Source organism: Octopus bimaculoides, chromosome 1 (assembly GCF_046866305.1).
Source record: "Octopus bimaculoides isolate indiv1 chromosome 1, ASM4686630v1, whole genome shotgun sequence".
Lineage (NCBI taxonomy): Eukaryota > Metazoa > Mollusca > Cephalopoda > Octopoda > Octopodidae > Octopus > Octopus bimaculoides.
Genome location: NC_142928.1, coordinates 70,065,142 through 70,087,227, shown reverse-complemented (window position 1 = coordinate 70,087,227; position 22,086 = coordinate 70,065,142).

Sequence of the window (22,086 nt, the reverse complement as noted above, 5' to 3'; positions counted from 1 at the left end):
TAAGTATTTGCATGTCATCCACTGTATGAGTGACTAAGTCACAGTCATCTGCATAAAGGAGGTCAGGATTAAGAGAATGGAAAACTTTTGAATTGGCAGCAAATCAGCATTGATTAAAGAGGCGGCCAGATGATCGATACCTGACATATATTCCCAGAGAGCCAACCTTAGCAAAAGTATGAGTAAAATCAGCAGCAAGGTACAAAGAAAAAAGAGAGTTGGGGCATGGATGTCACTCTGCTTGACACCATTCTCTACAGGAATGGGTCCTGCCATGCCACCACCAAAATTGAGCCAAGCCTCCCTCCTATCATGAAATGATTCGATTATAGATACAAAGGGATCCGGACATCCAAGTTTACCAAGTGTTTTCCATTGCAATGCCCTATTTACAGTATCAAAGGCTTTCATTAAATCAATGAATACCTGGACAAGATTCGTATTTTGCTCATAGCACTTCTCCTGCATGTCTTGCTGTGAAAATCATATACATTGTACCTCCACCAGATCGGAAGCCACATTGAGATTCAGATAGGACATCCTTTAAGGGACACCCATTCAGGCGGGTAAGAAGAATATTTGCTAGAACCTTGCCAGCAGCTGATAGTAGAGAATTACCTCTGTAGCAACCACACATTGGTCTTGTTCACTTACCATTACAGAGAGGAAGAATAATTGCATCCTTCCAGTCCTTCCTTAGGCATTGCACCATCCCTCCAGACTGCACCAATGCGTTCATGAAGGGAGACTGTAAGTCGTATTCACCACCAAATCGCAAAACCTCAGCACAAATTCCATCATTTCTAGGTGCCCTACCAAGATTCAATTTACTTATTTCTGTAATTACTTCATCTACTGATGGCGTGGAATTTAAGGAGCCAATGACAGGTTTTTGTTGCACAGTATCAATCACTGTTTCATCCACAACTGACTCATGGTTTAGATTTCATGATGTTCTGGCTTTTTCTGATGCAAACGGCAGCAAGAAAACTTTACCATCTTATGAAGCAAATTTATGGACCTAAGTACTCCACATCAGGTCCTTTGCTTTCCAAGGAGTCTTCCACTCTATTTACTATATGAACAGAAATCACAGGTCATTCTCTTCACGTTCTTTGCATGGCTCTTCCCCTGCACCTGGTATAGTCCAATCAAGAGTTTGCCCTAAACTGTGTCTCATTTCGAGCCATTGGTTCGTCTGGTATAGTGGAGAGGAAAGCGTCGAGTTTTGTCTTGAAGACCTCCACATCCGTGTCTTGCAGGTCACTCAAATGTTTTGGCAGGGCATTGAAGAGCTGAGGTTCTCTGAAACCGAGCCTGCTGCAGTATCTTGTTCTTATGTGAGATGCAGTGGACGGCACCTTTGGCACCATGCAGTGGCGACCCGTGCGGGCATTCCTGTAGTACTTGACGCCAAAGTTTGGCACCAGTCCTTCCAGTATTTTCCATATGTATATTATTACATATCTCTCCCGGCTGCGCTCCAGGGACTAGAGACCTACTGCCTTCAGTCGCTCCCTGTAGTTCATCTGTTGGACTGTGGCGATCTTTTTTGTATAGTGCCGCTGAATTGCCTCGAGTTCTGCTGTCTGTTTGACACTGTGTGGTGACCACAACTGAGAGCAATAGTCTAGGTGGCTCAGGACAAATGTCTTCCATAGAATCAACATTACTTTTTGATCCCTTGTACGGAATGTCCTCAGTATCTACCCCGCCAGCTGTCTGCACTTTGCTGTCAACTTGACAATGTGCATGTGAAATGATGCATCACTACACATTGTGATGCCCAGGTCTCTCACTGCTTGTGGTCCTGGGATTGCAGTACCTCCAGGTCCTGTGTATGCCAATTGGGAGGCACTTGTGGCCTTGTAGCACAGTACTTGAAATTTTTCGGCATTGAACTGCATATTATTTTGCTCTGCCCAACTCATATTTTGCATTTAGGTCATTCTGTAGGCTTACAATATCATCAGGATTCTTTATTGCCTGAGAAAATTTTGTGTCATCAGCATAGCTGGTGACAGTGAGTCTCCGAGTGACCGTGGGCATGTCCAGAAGGGCCACTATGAACAGTAGTGGCCCCAGGACAGTTCCTTGCGGAACACCGTTCAATATTTGCGTTTCCCTAGATAGTTCTCCATTGGCTGCAACTGTCTGACTTCTACCATTCAGGAAGTCATGCAGCCACTCTCTTAATTTACCAGCTATGCCAAGGTTTCGCAGCTTGTGACGTATCAAGCCATGATCAACTTTGTCAAAGGCTTTTGCAAAGTCGAGATATATCACATCAACATTTGAATGGTCAAATAGCTGCTTCAGGACCCAGTCATAATGCTGTAGGAGCTGCGTGAGGCAGCTTCTACCTGGACGGAAACCATGCTGGGTCTCATTCAGCAAGTCATTTTCTTCTAGGAACGCAATCAATCTCTTTCTGACAATTCGTTTCATGACTTTGCTAATAAGTCAGAGAGATGGGCCTGTAGTTCCCAGCCTCTGCTCTGCTTCCGCCTTTATGGATAGGACATATGGTGCCTTCCTTCAGCTTTTTGAGAAGGTTACCATTTGCAAGGAAACTCTGGAAGAGTATCCAGAGTGGTTCTGCTAATTCTTGTTTACACGACTTTAAGAGGACAGCCAGGAAACCATCGGGGAACCATATATGTATATATGTATAGATATTTATATATATGTATATATATATATATATATATAAATATACATGGATATATAAGCATATAAATAAATAAATAAATAAATATATATATATATTTATTTATTTATATGTTTATATACATTTATATATATGCATATATATATATATATATATATATATATATATATATATATATATATATATATATATATATATATATATATATATATATATATATATATATATATATATATATATATATATAAAAATGTATATGTATATATATATATATATATATATATATATATATATATATTTATATATATATATATATATATATATAGATGTATATATATATGCATATATGTATATATATATATATATGTATATATATATATATATATATATATATATATATATATATATATATATATATATATATATATATATATATATATATATATTTATATATGTATACATATATAGTTATATATATGTATATATATAAAATATATATTTATATATATATATATACATATATATATATATATATATATATATATATATATATATATATATATATATATATATATATATATATATATATATATATATATATATATATGTGTGTGTGTGTGTGTGTGTGTGTGTGTGTGTATATGGGAGAATGTACGAAAAAAAACAACAAACGAGGACAGTTGGTGTAAACAAAAGGATGTATTAGTTATGACGTCGACGGTTCCAGTTGATCCGATGAACGAAACAACCTCCTCGTGAAATTAACGTGCAAGTGGCTGAGCACTCCACAGACACGTGTATCTTTAACGTAGTTCTCGAGGATATTCAGCGTGACACAGTGTGACACGGCTGACCCCTTCAATTACAGGCACAACAGAAACAGGAAGTATAAGTGAGAGAAAGTTGTGGTGAAAGAGTACAGCAGGGTTCGCCACCATCCCCTGCCGAAGCCTCGTGGAACCTCAAGTGGTTTCGCTCAGTAAACACTCACAACGTCCGGTCTGGGAATCGATACCACGATCCTATGACTGCGAGTCCGCAACCCTAACCACTGGGCCATTGCGCCTCCACACTAGAACAAATAAGCCAAAAAATAAAAATAAGAATCATGATGTCATCTGTTACATCCCAGTCTTTGATTCACATGCTTCAACAAAGGAAATATGTTGCTCCTTTAGACACACATTTCCCTAAATCAAACATACCATGCTATTTTTGATAGACAAATTGATAAAGCAGCATATGAACCTTATTATCAATAGCAAAATGAAACAACAACTTAATAACTCACCTACTCGAACTAGCAAACATATACATCAGAATACCAAAACTAGAGATTTAAACCGCAACGGAAAGCATTTGATGCGACCAAATCTTGAGAGTTGAAATGATTGTGATGTAGCTAACACGGTAACAACGTCGAAACATGAAGTCAGCACTATTATATATACAAATAAAGTTAATAAATGCCCATGCAGAGAGAAATCAAAACGCCCATTGATGAATCTCGGTTACAAATCTTGTGTATAAATGTACCATGCACACAAGGGTAATGTCATATGTTTACATTGGGGTAACCGCTGATTCAGTCAAAAACCGTTATGGCAACCATGGCACCGGCTTCAAGAAAATCATTCAACATCTTTAGTCGATTTTGTGTGACGACTTAAAGGAGATAAAATCAAGTATATCATGTTGGTCCATAATAATGCATGGAAAACCATGTAATATCATTTCAAGTAAATGCCGACTCTGCTGCAATGAATTCCTTTCTATTCTGCATACCAATGAAAAGATCATTAATACGGCTTCTCTAAGATTCTCAAGATAGTTACACGCATATAAGGGCATTTTCGCACAATGCAGTGGGATTGAATTTGAGTAGCTGTTAACATAATTCACCTTCAGGTATGGATGAATTAAATTTAGCTCTAAACTCCCCATTCTTATAAAAGTCAAGTAGCTAATTGACACACTAAGTCTACGTATGTGTGCTAAACTACATGCCTGCGTATGCTTACGTCTTCGTAGATGCTTGTGTGGGCGAAGGACATGCCCCATGAAACCTACGCGAGGATGTTTATACATCCACATGCGTTAACGGTAATATTTAATACTTTTTTTTACCTTGCATTGTCTCTTCACCACTTTTTTGCAACTGTTATTTTATTATTGTTTATACATATATATATATATATATATATATATATATATATATATATATATATATATATATATATATATATATATATACATATATATATATATATATATATATACACACACACACACATATATATATATACACGCACACACCCACACCCACACCCACACCCCCACACACACACACATATATATATATATATATATATATATATATATATATATATATAAATATATATATAAGCATTCTTCATAAAATCAGGTACTTAAAAGGTTCTACGCCACGTAGGATTGGATAAAACTGTGGTCAACATATATGGTCGATTAAATATCCAGCAACATCTTTAGGTTTTGCATGTTGAGAATACCAAACCCTACGAGTTTTAAGCGCCTAGGGGCTAGTCCAAAGTACAAGTCGTGTTGGTCATAGGTTCTTCGGTATACACCAGGGTATGCCATGTGTCGTATATACCTATGGTGCATTACAAGCAAATGAATAATAACAGGCAATGGATAAATGTCTGCTCATTACAGCTCCTCTAACGCATTTTTAATAGAAAAAAAAACAACCATTAGTTGAAACATAAAGTCAGACCAATAGAATGACTCACGAATACAGCGGGAACAAACTTAAAGTCAGCCAAAGCTAATCATGAAAGAGGAGAAACGCCAAAAAATTGGCTCTTATGTGCATTAGTGGGTGCAATTATGTTAAGAATTTGCAAGTTGTAATATGGTATTTATAATCTGTGACCGGGGATAGAGGAGGTAAATTGGAATCAGCTAGACTGGTTTATACCAGAGACTGGAGAAGTAATGATATGCGTATTGAAGGTGCCCATGGTGATAATTACGTAATAAAATACTAGTGTAATTAAGAGAAGTCTGGACGATGTTATTATACAGATTTCTACTAATTCTGGTATACCTAAAGGCCTGATTAAATCGCCCATTCTTGAAAATGAAGTACATAGAAATAGCATGGGGATTATCACTAACCCTTTAAATTGTAGTAGTGAAATTAGAAAGCCAAAAATATTCCTTAATAATAAAGGCAGTAAAAATAAAAATAATAATTTTAATAAACGTGATTGTGCTCTTGATGTGGTCCAAGGAATAAACATTAGTTATACTGATAGGGGAATCCGGGTGGTTGTTAACGGGGAGAACAGTAACTATGATACAAATAGGGATCAGCAATTACACACAAAAAAAATAACATTAGCACTTCGCATAGATCGGGGACTAATTATAAGTATAAGAAACATAGAGGATACAAAAGAAAAAAAATGAGAAAAAGTTATAATCCACCCTTCAATTACTTAATAGATACTAATTGATGCAGCAAATTATTTAACGTACTTCCTTCCGTCACATGAATAATTTCGCAAATTACGTAGCAAAGCATCCCTTCGTAATATAAATATAACCGTTTACTCTCCCGTAAAAAATTTAGGGTATCCTATTCAACACTCCCCAATCTGCACACAATTATAGCTAGCCTGAACAATAAACGGATAACCTTGGTCCGGATTATTAGTAATATTGCTCCAAATAGCACATCACCAAATGATAATTTTCGCACGAAACATAAGAAGAATAATCGTCATAGCCGTACCAACCCAGCTGACACTAATAGTTTTCAAGTTTATATCCCTAGCGAGCAAGACCTATCAGTTAGTAGCTATAATAATAACGGCATGAGTCATCTTACTACAACTGATAGCAACAGAATGAGCACTGAACACAAGCAACTCTGTCACCTTGCCAACAACCATCTCTCTACGACCTTGACGCACATTCCTCTGATCGTGACACAGACCTACATGTCTCGTTCCCTGTCGTTGATACGCTCAATGAATATGATACCAACTACCGTAATTTCTTAGGGTCATGCTCATTATCCACATTCTCTTACTCCGGTTTTAGCAACGATTTTTGATGGTAATGATCCCTGCTATAGTAATATTAATCCTGGTAGTACCTATACGAGCAATATTAACTCACAGGCTCATGGTCCTATATGACCTAAGGAACTATTCTGTGTGGCGCACATATTTTTTAATTAAGTCTTTTTAACTAAACAGTTGGAACCTTCGTTTACTGGTGTAATTCTCGCCCAGAACTCTGTTTACTGTGAACATTTTTGACAAGATTTGTATTTTAGGAGTTATTTCGTGTTAAAGTTGTCGTATTTGGGCAATTTTAACCAATCAACGACTACTATTTGCGATAGTAATCGAAGAGGAACCAATTCCGGGTCTTATCTACTAAATGTCGCCACTCTGTTCTATTCGTATGTCGAGCGAAGAGGATGCCACTTTTATGCTTTCTTCCTTTCTAATCAGCACTCTGCATTCCTTAAATGTTCCCCTCCCTACTTGCAGCCAACCACTAGCAACCGGCGAGCGAACTTGTCACTGCCACTACAATTACCGAACCTTCCGGTGTATAAGCCGCTATTTTTTACCTGGAAAATTCAGAATGCGGATTACGGCTACATTACATCGGTGCCTAGAAAAAAAAGAAGAAAAAAAAGAAAAACACGTGTTTTGCTTTATTTTCATGTCTTGATAATGTCATTTTTAATCTAATAAAGACTTTTATTTTGACGAAATATGTTTGTTGTTGATTATAGCAAGATAAAATCTAGTGATAACAATACATCTCATAATTGTAAAATAAGACATCTTGAAACTACACACACGTCAACAACAACAATAAAAAAGCTAGCAGCTCTATATGTTTACTGGTTACTCTTACGTGAGAACCTAAGAAAATACAAAGCGTGTAATATGCAACATAGGCAGTAAACAATAAGATAATACAGAACAGAGTGGTGACATTTAGTAGAGACGACCCGGAAGTTGTTCTTTTTTTATTACTAACGCAAACAGCAGTAGCTTTCTTTGACTGAATATACGTCGATGATTGGCAAACATTACCCAAATACGAGAACTTTAACACGAAATAACTTCTTAAATAGGAAATTTTGTCAAACATGTTCAGAGTAAACCGTGTCCCGGGTGACAAATTCCATCGGTATAAGAAGTTTCAAACTTACCAATTAAAACGTATTTATGAGCCAAATTGAACAGACCCTGTTCTAATATTATAGGAAGGCGCATTCTTAATAAAAATCATGTCATGATATATAATGGGTGAAACTGCTCAGATAAAAACTTATGTCAGAATTTGGCCGAAAATGTACTTTACAGGTGTAGTGTGGTGACGGATACTAATACTTATGCTTATATAGGCTGCTCTGCAAATCTGATGCGGGGCTTCGCAACCATCTATCATCCATCAAATTAAGATATAGGGTAACTATGTTGACGTGTGCGTAGTCACGAAGATTTGGGAACATACACCTGACAAAATTAGGTTCGATTTGAAAAAACAAAAAGCCAATTAAATGCAATGCCGTGGTGTAGAAAACCCTTCCTAAAGATTAAAGTTGAAAAGAGAGGATAATAACAGAATTTAAGTGTATACAGCGGATAGTGTTTCACTGTGGAGGGTGGAAGTAAGGATCTCAAATATAGGATCAAGATCCTAGGAGTTAATATTGCTCGTATAGGCGCTACCGGGGATAATATTAACATTAATATTAGATACCAAGCAGTGTGAGAGAGTCAGCTGTTGACAGTGCTACTACTGCTGCTATCAGTTGTAAAAATCTGACTGATGCCATTACTGTTATAGCTACTCGCTAGGGATATAAGCATGTAGATTATTAGTGCCAGTTAGGTTGGTAGCGCTATGACGAACATTCTATTCTTCGTGCAAAAATTATATTTTGGTGCGGTGCTATTTAGAGCATTATCACTAATACTCCGGGACATGGTTATGCGTTTCTTCTTTAGTTTAGCTATAATTATGTCCAGATTGGGTAGTGTTGAATAGGATACTCTAACATGTTTACGGGAGAATAAACGACTATATTTATGTTACGGGGGGACGTTTAGCTACAAAATTTGCGAAATAATTTATGTGATGAAGAGAAGTATATTGAATAATGTGCTGCATAAATTATTATATATTACGTAATTTCAGGGAGGATTATAACAAATTACGCTACTTTTTTTCTAATTGTTTCCTTTGAATATTCTATGCTTCTTATACTTATAATTAGTCCCCGATCTATGCGGAGAGCTAATATTATTGTTTGTGTCATTACCGATATGGTCGCTGTCCCTATTTGTAACATAACTATTATTCTCCCAGTTAGCAATCACCCGGAACCGTCTATCAGTATGCCTAATATTTATTCCCTGGACCACATCAACAGTACAAACAAGTTTATTGAAATTATTATTTTTAAAATTTTTACCGCATTTATTATTAAAGAATATTTTTGGGCTTCTCATTTCACTACCACAATTTAAAGGGTTAGTATTAATCCCTATGTTATTTCTGTGTAATTCATTTTCAAGTATGTTTATGTTTTTTGAAGTGATATAATGTACACATTCTTCTACACAGACACACACACTCATACACACACACATTCAAAGAATTTTGCAAACTTCGAAATGAATGGTAATCTGATGGTGCAAGGTCAGGGCTATATGGTGAATGAGACATAACTTCCCAACCAAGCTCCAATAATATTCCACTAGTTAGGAAATATGTCTGTGGCTTAGCGTTGCCATAGTGGAACATGATTCTTTTACGATTTGTCAATCCTGGCCGGTTTTTTTTTTATTGCTTCTTACAGTTTCATTAGTTGTTGACAGAAAACATCTGAATTAATCGTTTGGTTCGCTTGAAGCAGCTCAAAATACACAGCACCTTCTTAATCCCACCAAATTGACAGCATATAGTTCATTTTGATGCAATTCCGTTTTCGATGTGGTTTGTGCTGGTTCATTACGCTTGAACAGTGATTGTTTTCGAGTTATTGTAGACAATAACGGGGGATGATTCGTTTCAAACAAAAATTGATTTCATTGCGTGTGAGATGCATATGGCACATATTGATTTGTTGTGTCACGTGAATCTCTTTCAATTTATATGGAAACAAAATATCGAGCTTCTTAAAAGGTCCAAGATATCTGAAATGATTTTTAATTGTTGTATGAGATACATTTAACATCTCTGAAATCTCTCGCGCAGTTATATGACAATTAGGTTGAATTATGGCTTTCATTCGGCTGTCATCAACTTCAGTATGTCGACCAGAACGTTTTTCTCTTTTGAGTGAAATGTCTCCAGAAGCTAATTTCATAAGGGGATGACCTGAAATAGTATTTGCTTCACTTTCTGGCTAATAAGAACCAGATGTTCCATGAGCGTAGAATCATGAAACCTGCAGATAAAGGTCAAAAGCTCATCGAACAAAATGAAAAATATATAATTCATTCTTTGTATGAATAAAAATGACTTATTTCACACTAAAAACACGAAATTACTTTCTTACTGACGCAATATGTGTGTACGTGTGTGTGTGTGTGTGTGTGCGCGCGTGTGTGTGTGCGTGTGTGTATACAGATGCAAAATGACTGTCTGTTGTATTATTTATATATATAAATATATTTTTTTTTTGTAGCCGAAACTCTTCAACTGGTCATCAGAAATTGAAACGAATTATTTTCGCCAGTGGAATAAATTTTCAGTAATCGGTTTGAAATTCCTAAATTTTCCCTCGATGTGTGACAGTCTATACACTTGAAACCACAACACGCTTGACAGAGCTGCAAATCTGTGTCAGCATATTAGTGTTGAACAGAATGGCATTCAGTTTTATGTAGGTAAAGAGTTTTTATCACTAAGAAGAGACAGTTTTGTTAGTATTTCAACGCTTTTGATTATAACCATTAGCAATATATTTAGAAGCTAAAGACTTGTAGCAACATAGCAACAGTGAGAAATATTTATGTCTAAGGATGAAATCTTACAATATTTAGCATTTGACCCATGTGCACACTAGGTTACACACTATATTATGCTTTCATTCTAAAATGCAATTTACTGATTTCAGCCAATATTTCTATGCGGCTTTATTGCACTCGTATAAACAGGTATGAAAAATTCATATCCAACGCCCGTCAACTACAGAAAGTGTGAGCCGAATAATGTGTTTGCTAATAAATTAGAAGAAAAAAAAATTAAGTAGCAATTGATTCAATGGCGCAGTTCTATATTCAAGAGATGTGGAATTATGTACATTATTTACACTATTTACAATTGATGCATATTCGTCCTCATCTGCATTGTTGTTAACACGTTTCGGCTGATATAGCCTCCAGCCTTCATCAGGTGTCTTGGGGGAATTTCGAACCTGGGCTCTCATTGCTAAGGTATTTTTCGATGTTGTTGTTATTATTATTATTATTATTATTATTATTATTATTATCATTATTATGATCACTGTCTGGAACCGAACTCAAAATCTTGGGGTTAGTATACCGCGCTTTTAAACATTACACCATATGCCCGTGGGCAATTATGGAGTGAAATTTAGGACTTCTAAATCTAACATTCTCCTATCCTTCCTTAATACCGGTTCCCATATGCTGTTCATAGCTGCACTCGGTCTGCTTAGGAGATTGTTGTGTCCTAGCCTATGTGCTGCTTCTTTGAGTTTTCGTATTTTCCAGTGGTGTTCTCTGTCTATTATTTTAACTTCACCCCACAGGGGGAGGTGATCTCCATTTTTACATACTTCATCAGCTATACACGATTTATCAATATGTCCAAGTGTCACAGCTTCGCGATGTTCCTCTACCTTTATTTAGGGAAGAGGGCATGTTTTGCCGTTGTATAATCTACTACAGCTGCATGGAATGGAGTACACGGAGTTCTTAGTCATATTCTCTTCTATTGGTAGTTTTACTCGAATGAGATATTTGCGAAGTGTTGGAATACCTTAAAATACTGTCCTGACGGCATATCATTTGCATTTTTTTCGGAGAGGCTTTTCACATAATATAGACAAACAGTGGACAGTTTATCGGCTTCATCCTCTCTTTTCTTCCTAATTGGAGTGGAGAGTATGCTTTTGGAGTAGTTGTTGCATAATCGATTGTTACTAAGCTTGATCACTCCTTCGTGGTGTGTATGACGATCGCTACTTATATTCATTGCTCGATGTTTTAAGTACTGAGTAATCCCTTTCTTTAACTGTATGGATGGTGGGAGGTGTTGCTGAGGTATCGTCCAGTGAGGGTCAGCTTGCGGGATACGGATGTCTTGAATCCATACTTGGTATATGTTATTAATACGTCCAGGAATGCTAGCTGATTGTCATTTTTTGTCTTTTCCATTGAGAACTGTATGGATGGCTTTATTGAGTTCACATGATCGAACAGCATTTCGACATCTTCCTTGTGGGGACAGATTATGAAGGTGTCATGAACATATCGCATCCATAGTGTTGATTTTAGTGGTGTTGATCCTAATGCCAAATTCTCAAAGTATTCCACGTATATATTGCCTATTATCGGTGATAATGGCGAACCCATAGCTAAACCCTCTTCTTGTCGATAAATATCAGTATCCATACTGAAGTAGGTAGTGTCTACATAGAAGGTCAACATTGCCATCAAGTTTCTTATTCGTATACTAGTGCGTTCTTTTAGATGGGTGTCTGTCACTAGTTTTTTTCTTGAGTCACCGATAGTGCGTCACCAGCTAGGACGTTGGTGAACAGACGTCTCACATCTAGACTCACCATCTGGTTGGATTAAATGATGGTATTCTTGATCAATTCTGTGTAGTGGGTGGAATTCTTCACGTACGATTTTGACTTTCCTGCTAATGGACCGATTATATCCAAAAAGAAGGAGCTCCATAGATGACATGCTGAACCTCTACAGCTCGATATTGGTCTTAATGGAATACCATCCTTGTGAATCTTACGAAGACGTACATGTGTGGTAGTTTACTGTAGTGTTGAGTCAGCTGTCTGTAATTCCTTGATGTAAAGTGATTCTTGTTCTTGATCAAGATCTGTGACAACTTCCTCTCTGATTTCAAAGTAGGGTATTTCTTTACTTTGCTGAAGCTACCATCACTTAAAAGACATGTCAGTTTTTCCGAGTAGTCAGACTTGTTCATCACCACTGTAGCATTTTCCTTTTCTCCTGGTTAAGCACTATCGGTGATTCAATAAAAAATAGTGAGACACCCATCTAAAAGAACACACTAGTATACCAATGAGAAACTTGATGGAAATGTTGACCTTCTATGTAGAAACTACCTACTTCAGTATGGACACTGATATATATCGACAAGAAGAGTCTTTAGCTATGGGTTCGCCATTATCACCGCTAATAGCCAAAATATACATGGAATACTTTGAGAATTTGACTTTAGGATCAACACCACTACAACCAACAATATGGATGCGATTTGTTGATGAAACTTTCATATTCTTGCCATACCAGGAAGATGTCGAAGTGCTGTTCGATCATGTGAACTCAATAAAACCATCCATACAGTTCACAATGGAAAAAGATAAAGACAATCAGCTAGCATTCCAGGACATGTTAATTTCACGCATCAAGTAAGGATTCAGGACATCCGTATACCGCAAGCCGACCTTTACTGGACGATACCTCAATTTCAACTCTCATCATTCATACAGTGTAAAGAGAGGGATTACTTAGTACTTAAATTATCCAGCAATCAATATAAGTAGTGATCGTGATACACACCACGAAGAAGTGATCAAGCTCAATAACAATCTATTAAGCAACAACTACTTCAAAAGCATACTCTCCACTCCAATTAGGAAGAAAAGAGGGGATGAAGCCAATAAACTGTCCACAGTCTGTCTACCTTATGTGAAAGGCCTTTCCGAAACAATAGAAAAGATATGCGGCTCATATGGCATCAGGACATTATTGAACAGTATTACAACACCTTGCAAATATCTCATTCGAGTAAAACCACCACGAGAAGAGAATATGACCAAAAACTACGTGTACTACATTCCATGCAGCTGTGGTAGATTATACAGCAGTGAAACATGCCTTCCTCCCTAAATAAGGGTAGAGGAACATCGCAAAGCTGTGACACTTGGACATATTGATAAATCGGGTATAGCCGATCAAGTATGTAAAAATGGAGATCACCTCCCCCTGTGGGGTGAAGTTAAAATAATAGACAGAGAACACCACTGGAAAATACGAAAACTCAAAGAAGCAGCACATATGCTGGGACGCAACAACCTCCTAAGCAGACCGAGCGCAAATATGAACAGCATATGTGAACCGGTATTAAGGAAGGATAGGAGAATATTAGATTTAGAAGCCCTACATTTCAATCCATAATTGCCCGAGGGCATATGGTGTAGTGTTTAAGAGCGTGGGCTACTAACCCCAAGATTCCAGGCAGTGACCTGAATAATAATAATAATAATAATAATAATAATAATAATAATAATAATAATAATAATAATAATAATAATAAAAATAAAAATAATAATAATAACAAAATGAGACCATCGATCATGTTGTCTCCATGTGCAGTCTGCTTGCGCCTACAGAGTATCTCAGCAGGCATGATAGAGCTGCACAATATATTCACTGGCTAATGTGCAAAAACCTGGACTTGCCCCATGATAAAAACTAGTGGGAACACAAACCACCCCAAGTACTTGAAAATGATCACATCGCACTCCTCTAGAACATCAGCATTCAAACTGACAGAAAGATAGATGCAAATAGACCAGACATCATACTGAAAGACCTCAGACAAAAATCGTGCCTCCTCATTGATATGACTGTCCCAATCGATATAAACGTATCTGTCAAGACCTACCAAAAACTGAGCTAATATAAAGATCTTGAAATAGAAATTAGCTAAATGTGGAACTAAAACAATGCCTATTTTCATAGGTGCCCTGGGAATGACAGCGAAACGGGCTGATTACTACCTAGCTCAGATACCAAGAAACCCCAAAATGGCTGAAATTTAAAAGATAGTGCTCATGGGAACTGCCCATATCCTACGTAAAATACTGTCTACGTGATCTAACATTTTAAAACAAACACATAATTTTCTTATGGTTTCTTAAACATTCTCTAGAACAACACTATGTACAAACCCAAATATGGTACCCTAGGCATAACACCTACATGAACTTCTAACTTGTTGTCTTTTGAGGTCTCTGGGTGAGACTTGGATCCAACTTGTACAAATGCAAAACAAAAGTCAAACATAAAATAATAATAATAATAATAATAATAATAATAATAATAATAATAATAATAATAATATAATAATAATAATAATAATAATAATAATAATAATAATAATAATAATAATAATGATGATAATAATAATGATAATAATAATGATGTTGATGATGATGATGATGATGATGATGATGATGTTGATGATGATGATGATGATGATGATGATAATAATAACAACAACATCGAAAAATACCTTAGGAATGAGAGCCCAGGTTCGAAATTTCACCAAGACACCTGCTGAAAGCTAGAGGATTTGTCAGCCGAAACGTTGTGTTAACAACAACAACCAGGTTGTGGACAATTATCCGCTAATTGTAAATAATGAACGAATGACATTTATATTATGCCTACTTGATCTCGGCTGGGTTGTGGCTGATCGACTACAACATTTATCAAATAATTTCCCTTATAGTTACATCCAGATACATCAAAATATAAATAATTATTCCAGCATAAACGTTACAAACTCTTACCTATACACATTGCAAAAATTAGAAGTCTTAAATGAATACGAATATTACTAGATACTTCATTTATCATACTCATACTTAGTGATTTCAGTTACTAACCTCATTCACTTGTGTGCTTAATTTATGTTTGTAGCATATATGGCCTTTTTTCTTGCAACCCATCTGTGTTTCTCTCCACCTCTGTCAATCATGGCTTTACCATATATATTCATACTATGGTAAAGCTACATTTTATTGAAAACATTCTGGCTTCTTGTATTTATACTTTTGTATGTAGCTGTCATACAACAAAATCATCATATTTAATGCAAATCTGATTGTTATTCAACATTACACATGATAATTCCAACCAAAACGAAATTATTTCAATACGTATTGCCTCTTACTTACGTACAAACAATAACCTATTGGGACAATTTATTGATGAGGTCGTCAAGCGAGCAAGGTAAGTAGTTACGACGTTTTACTGCCTATACTATTAATCATTGAGCTCCAGAGCTATAGTCACTAAACTAAATTTCTCCCATTATGTATCTATCACAAACTATAGAAACACGTGGCATTGTATCTTAAGCACACAAATATCAATCTCTGAAGTACTCAGCTGTCATCAACATTCCAACATTTGAAACTCTTAGCCACCACCTCATTCATCTCGCTCAGTTCACTCTTTCTTCTCAGCAGCGTATAGTATGTTTAATGCTTTCCCACTTTGCCTACGCACTTGTCATACTTCGTATTCAAATCTTCGATCGAAGCAATACTGTTATTTATGACAGCATCAATAACTGAGTTCGTTTACCTGTTATGTGCTTCGTTTGTCTCAATGTATTAGATTATAAATTTTCTATGATACTGCTGCATTGCAGGTTCTCTATAACATCTTCATCCCACCCCTTTAAAACTCTGCTGTTCAATCTAAACAGTATTTGTCAACCCTCTTCTCACATCAAATTAATATACGCCTCAATTTGTGTTCATTTATGGAATGCCTATAGTATATACCAAAGCATTGGATATCCGTCTTTATCGTGATTTAAAATTCTGCACATATATTCATTTTGTAGACAAACCAAGCTAGAATTTCCTACGTTTAATTAACATAAAACGCAAAAGGATCCACCAGTACAAAATTGCTAATGTACCGTCTTTCAAATGAATAAATTTACAGTATCTAAACACATTAGGTGAATAAACTCGCAACTCTATAAATTTTAAGTTTCCTAATTTCTGATGATTACTCATGAAGAAACTTGTTCCAATGGAAAGCATTTCCTCTGATATTAGAAAAAAATGTTCAGCTTTGATAATGTCCAACCCCTATAACGACCATATCAGCACCCCCTTTCATATATCTTTTTACAGAAAACATTCTGCACTTCATCAAAATTACATCATTAATTTGACTTCTAAACTTCAGCTACTGGTACAATACATCAATACTGATTCTTCATAAATTATCAATGAATTTGCTGTCTCAAATGCATAAATATCTGCATAATTTATGGTAATTTGCGAGAGGTTCCACGCCCGACTTAAATTCAATGTATAGCTTTTCTCCTTGTCTCACGTGATGCTTCAGTTAACATATTTTATATCTACTTAAACTCTAGTCACAAAGAAGCAAGATGTCAGTATTCCCCTGCATCCCAATGTATTTCTACAGGTAGAGATTGAAATACGTTAAAAATTGAAACACGACACTGGGTCCTACCCAGTTGTCCCAGTCATTTGAAGGACACACATTGACATATGTGTGCTTGTGTATCTGTGTATGTTACACACACGCACACACGTCATATAAGCATATATATACGTGTGTGTGTGTGTGTGTATGTATAGTAACCGTTTTCTCTTTGGTAATGAAGTTTTAATTTTGACTAAAATCTGCACATTTTGTATGAAAATGTATAATGTGTCTTGTATAGTCCCATCATTGATCGGCCTAACATGCAAAGGGAATAACTATTGAAGGAAGCTTTATAGTCACGGATATAATTATACACACATGAATGCATAATGATCAATCATCACCAGATACAGTAATATGTGTTCTGCTTCTCCTTCTATGCCAGGACCGAAAAACCTTTTCCGAATTAACTTTTAGCGATCGGATTTTAAGACGGCATTGAGTAGGACATGGTAATAAAAACAGGAAAATATCATAATTAAGATGAAAAGAATGATAAATATAGTGATGAAAATAATGTGAATTAGGATAAATTAAAACAAGATATAATGATTTATATATTTTGATTTTTTTGTAATTATTGTATGTATTCACTGTTGTAGCTATATGAACATTGTATTGTGTTGGCTGGAATGTCCGTTCACGTTGCTGAAGCATAATAAGTCATAAGTTTAAAGCATGAAACGACTTATTCAATCAATGATAGCATTGCCATTTATATTCAGTATCTTATGAGAAGATCATCTATTCCGTGGCCAAGAAATATTCCAGGTGAATCTCTACAATCTCTCCAGAGCTGAATCTCTGTCCATTCAATGAATTTTGAAGAGAATTAAGACGCAAGTTCGGCCGAATATGGAAGGGGAAGCAAAAAAATTCACAACCAAGTCACGGCATCGTCATCTGCGTCCGTAAAGCAGTGAGCGGTCTGACATTAATGCGATGAAAGACAATGTACGTACGATTAGCAAGTTCTGGAAGCTTCTGGTGGATCATTCCAGTTGGTTACAGTACGCATCACAAATGTTGATCTTGTGGGGAGAAGCGAGTAAAAGAAAAAAAACTCTTCCAATTCGCCCAATAGAAAGCATAATCTTTGTAGCAGTGATTCGAAACCGAATCCCTGGATACGTGTTAACTGTCAAAAGTCTGCTGTTAACTGTCAAAAGTCAAAAGAGTTTATATTCAGTTAAATGTTCCAGGGTCTTGTTCGGTTACTACTTTACGCAACCAAATGTATATATTTGCATTCATTAACTCAACCAGCTTTCACAGCCACATAGACGAATCTTCATAAGACAACTCGCAACAGCTTCAATGGATGTAGGTCTTGCTTTCGAGGTTCTTTGTGTTGATTCACAGCGCTTTCACCATTATGGTTTTGAGCTTCACATTGACATAGACAAACTATTTTCCGATTTCTTTTGCCATTTATTTCATAAAAGGATCGGTTCCTTCACGCATCTGCAATGAATCGCAGATAGACGTACCTTGAGCCATGTACATCACATTCAGTGAATGTGGGACCAAAACATCAAGTCTGATGGGGCTGCCAATTCGAAAGGACTCAAAAGGAACATAAATCCTTCATAGATTATTGGAAGCAACATATTACTAAACCGGAATTCGCCTAACCAGGCAATTTCAAGACGGAATGGCAAGTTTCAAATCTGTAGTCCTTTTAACGGGAAAATAAACATACATATCTGCGAGAAAACCATGCCAATAGCCGACTGTGTTGAACTATTCCATGATCTGCTGGATAGGACTTCAACGTAAGTAGAATAAAATGCACGCATTTAGCGATCAAAATAATAGAAGTGAAAATAATTATCTTTCGCTGCACTAAAGAAATAAGCTAAATATATAGATGATAGCTTTAATTGTAGTCGGATAAATAAACAATACTGTAATAAGGCATAAAGTATGTTGATGCCGTTTTACCAAAACGCCAGTTCACTAACCTCTGAATAATTTAAATTAATATTTAAACAGTTACTGGACTGCAGCTCAAAATAAAATTAAAAGATCTATGACTTTTGCGCACACTATTAACATATTTTGCAAAATATATTCTTTAGGAAACAGACTACAACTAAATCATTACCAATTCAAATATCGTAATTGACTATTAGCATGTTTTATTTCGAAAGTCAAATACCATTGTACATTTATTAAGAACATGGCAAACCTTGCCGCGATATACATAAAGATGGAATAGCATTCAAATGGGGAGATAATTAAACAATGTCTTAAGGAGTTGACAATAGAATTAACTGAGACCTCACACTTTAGTCATTACTATGAAAATATGTCATTAATTTTGATAGTAGATACTTCTCCAGTAATTTTCGGCCGGGCTATATCACAACTTGAAAATGGTATTGAATATCCATGGTTTCAAGTATCAGAAACATGAACATCAACGGCGATGTTTGTAAACAACTGAATACTGATTATGCATTATATTCGGAAATCTTCGTGACAATCAGTTCTGTTACATACGATGTTTCGAATTAATTACCGATCACGTCTCTAATACATATGTGTTCAATAAAAGTTATTATACTGTTACATTGCATACCTACGACGGCAGTGTTGGACTAAATCATTGAAATCGTATAAATGTCACTCTATATAAATATTCACGAAAATGCTGGTGCATAAGTTCCTCAACTAGGCATGGTTACAATAACGACAAAAGCATATACTGTCTGGATTCGAAAGACATCAAATCATTAATAGAAATTTTGATGAACTGCTAGTAAACGGTTAAAAAGAAAAGAAGAGAAAAAGAATTGGCCATGAAGTCTGATATCGATTTTATTCATATTAGACAATTCGTCGATAAGATTTGGCCGAAAAAAATCTATATCATGAAGACGAAGATAATTTTGCACTCAAATTTTTCAAGAATAATTATTTCTAAAATTTCACAATATAAAAGTTTGATAGAATTACGTGAAGTTTATTGTGGTATGGCAGAAATGGTATAAACGAGTCATAGATGCTGCTACTTCTACGTCTACCGATCAAAAAGCCATAAATATAATCTGATATAAATTTGGCAGTAAAACCATGTCGAACATATCAATCACTTGCCATTGCAACTGACGAAATAAATGTTATCATTATCCCAAAATATTTAGACCATGGAAAGGAAAATATATTGAGCACACAGGAAAATTTTTCGATAAAATTGATGGCATAATAAGCTACTAATAAAATTTCGGTAGTTCTTCAGAAAATCTTGCCTTTGAAGATCCACCCGAAACAAATGTATCCAACAACATGAACACACTTTTGTTGTTGTAAGTTTGAGAAGTTTGCTATTTGGCATTCGATGTTGATTGCTACCCAGATTGTCTGAAAAAGCTGAGGTTGAGAATTGTGTTCAAACCTTAAACAAAGACTTTCGTAACGTCTGCCATCTCGAGTTTTATTCTCACATTCCTCATCACCTTAGCAGGCATTATATAGTTCTGCTATTAGGTAATATGAAAGATAAACTATTAAACACTTTCAATCGATGATATGCTAAACGTCGCTGGTGCGATACTAGCCATAATCAATTTAATTTATATCTTCTGCTTTTTATCCCGTAATTAGCTATTTTACTATTAATGGACTTTGATCATTTAATATCGACTTCATGTGAAATTTTAGTATTGGTATCTCAAGTAAATTTGCCTATAAGTGCATGATATTTTAGCCTTATAAGATATCTTTAGATAAATAAGTGAAAATTACTTAATATGTAAGTTACCATTCCGATCCTTCAGGTCAACTGGGGTCGTAGATTTAACGATAAAGTTGCTTGTTTTAATGATATCTAGGTCAAGAAAAATGGCAGCACAATAACGTTATACCGACTCACCATTTAGTTACTACTGTAATTTTTTTCTGTAATTTGCTATTACAAGAACAATACATCTCCGCAGCGTATCGACCTTTTAGTTCGTTCCAGTTTTTATCACAGGTACGAAATGATTTTATCGCTAGTTGTTAATTGTTGTTTGTTGAGGAAGAAAATTTACCGAATAATGTCTGGTTTTCCCTCATTATCGATTAGATATTTTGATGATGATATTAAAATTAATTCAGCAATCACCATATTCTTTGACTTTGGTCTCTGATAATTATTTGGCGATAGGATTGTTATTGTGATTGTCTAATTTAACCGCAGGTCACCCTAATTAAATTAACATCTCATAAAATGCTTTCCAACCATGAAATTCATGTCTGATCCGGTAGTGGACTAAATTATCAACGTGTAAGTCCTTGTAAGAAAAGAATTGTGTGATTTGAGAAATATGTGGTTGGTATATTTATTAATTCTAAAAACCACTTAAATACCCTCCCATTGTTTCAATGAAAGGGTATTTAACGCTTGGGCTTTCCATATAAGTATTGTACATTGCTTTTAGATCATAGACTTAAAGTTGCGAAATACCAGAGTTCTTTGAAGAAATCCGTGGTTGTAATTTTTGCAAGTATATTTCATGCACACAATACGCTTTGATGTACATTCCCACATACAATCAGGTACGTATGTAAGTATATGCGCACATAGTGATATATGCATGGGTATATATACATATATGCCCATAGGTAGACCCACGTGCATTATTCGCCTATAAAAACATACATATATACCCAAAGGTAGACCCACGTGCATTATTCGCCTATAAAAACAAAGAAACTCTTTCTCTCTTCCTCTCTCCTTCTCCCTCTCTCCTTCTCCCTCTCTCCTTCTCCCTCTCTCCTTTCCCCTCTCTCCCTCTCTCTCTATATATATACATACCAACATATGAACATTTACAGTCACTTCAAAATATACACCCACACTCATGTAAGAGATGTATTCGCACCTACATACATATACAT